This window comes from Seriola dumerili, unplaced genomic scaffold, assembly GCF_002260705.1.
Source record: "Seriola dumerili isolate Sdu_G_001 unplaced genomic scaffold, Sdu_1.0 BDQW01000381.1, whole genome shotgun sequence".
Taxonomy (NCBI): Eukaryota; Metazoa; Chordata; class Actinopteri; order Carangiformes; family Carangidae; genus Seriola; species Seriola dumerili.
The window spans coordinates 552176-553718 of NW_019174636.1; positions in this window are offsets into that span (position 1 = coordinate 552176).

Below are 1543 nucleotides of genomic sequence, written 5' to 3' on the forward strand. Positions count from 1 at the left end.
AGCCTTCCAAACAAAATAGCTAGCTGTCTATTTCATCAACGTCAGAACACCCGTGAACTTCGGCAGCATCCTTGACTGGTGAGTGTTGGGGTGTGGCTTTGTATGAGCATGTACCTACTGATAATGTGAAGGTGTCGCATAGACACAAAGTCTGATTACAATAAGTGTTAAAACATTTTTTAAGTCATCACACGCTGACTCGTGAGGAATAGAAAATGGCTGGTGAGGAAAGAGGGAGGAAGGTGAAGGAGCGGGTACCAAAGCTGGATTACCAACTGTGCACAGTGGGTAACTGCCCCCGCATTGCCCCCAGACCGTCAGTGTGTGGCAATTAGTGATTAATTGCGTATTTACCTGGTGATACTGTCTGCAAAACTAAAGCATGAGATCTCCTATATGTGTTCATATTCTACAAATATACTTTACCAAATATGTTGTCAAGGAAATGCAATTGCTAGACAGCAGGTTCGGGTGCGTGATCGTTGGATTTACAAAGTAGGGTTGCGCGATATTAACCATAGTTAATAATCTTCTGTAAAGTGTCCTTGAGCGCCGTGAAAGGCGCTGCCAAATAAAATGTATTATTATTATTATAGTTCGATTGTTCTATTGTCACCTTGTGAAATTACTGATGGGGGTTGGGGGATGGGGTGTGTAGAATACAGATTACACGGACTGTTCACGTCAACAAGCCATTATGCTCCTCTGCTCTGTCTTAATCACAGGTAGAGCTGATCTTTATAAAAGATTACCGCCTACTTTATGAACAGTTTCTCGATGAGTGAATGATGAATGAAAGGATGTTTCCTGTCTTTTCATCTTTACTACTTAACGATTTAATTCACTGAGCAGCTCAGAGGCTAGCGGTTGCTACTGGCATCTTTTAAGGTGGAATGTCTTCTTGCGTGTTACTCAATACATGATTGACATTTGGAAATCAGTCAATACACCATAAATGTCAATAGGACAACTTTGACCATTTAATTTGTTTTTATTAGCTCTCTTCATGATATACACCGACATAGTGATGATCGGACCTTCAATTCATATAAATATCAACCAGATTATGTGAACTGGAGATATTTTATTTCATCACATGGAGAAAAAAAGTAGTGGAGTTTCGTTCCGGTGGCTCCCGCAGCACTACACGTTACGTTACCCTATGAATGAGAGAGAAAAACCAAATCGTGTGGACACGTGACGCAAGCATATTTATTATAGTTATATGCAGTTATATATGTTAAACTGTGGCAGGCAAATTAAATTTAGTATTAATTTATTACTACAAATAAAAAATTACTACATTAGTGAGAAAACAAGTCAAAGATCGTCTTGGCATTTGCAAAGGCATGAGCATTCGGCAATAGTTCTAATGACCAATCACCGATACCATCGTCCATCGGCACAACCCTAGTACAAAGCACCGTGGAGACCAGGATTCAGGTCCTGCATCCGTGGTGATGTTAGGTTTAAGCTACTAAAACACTTCATCAGTGATGAAATATGGTGGTATCAGCTAATTATTGGAAAACTGAAAACACAT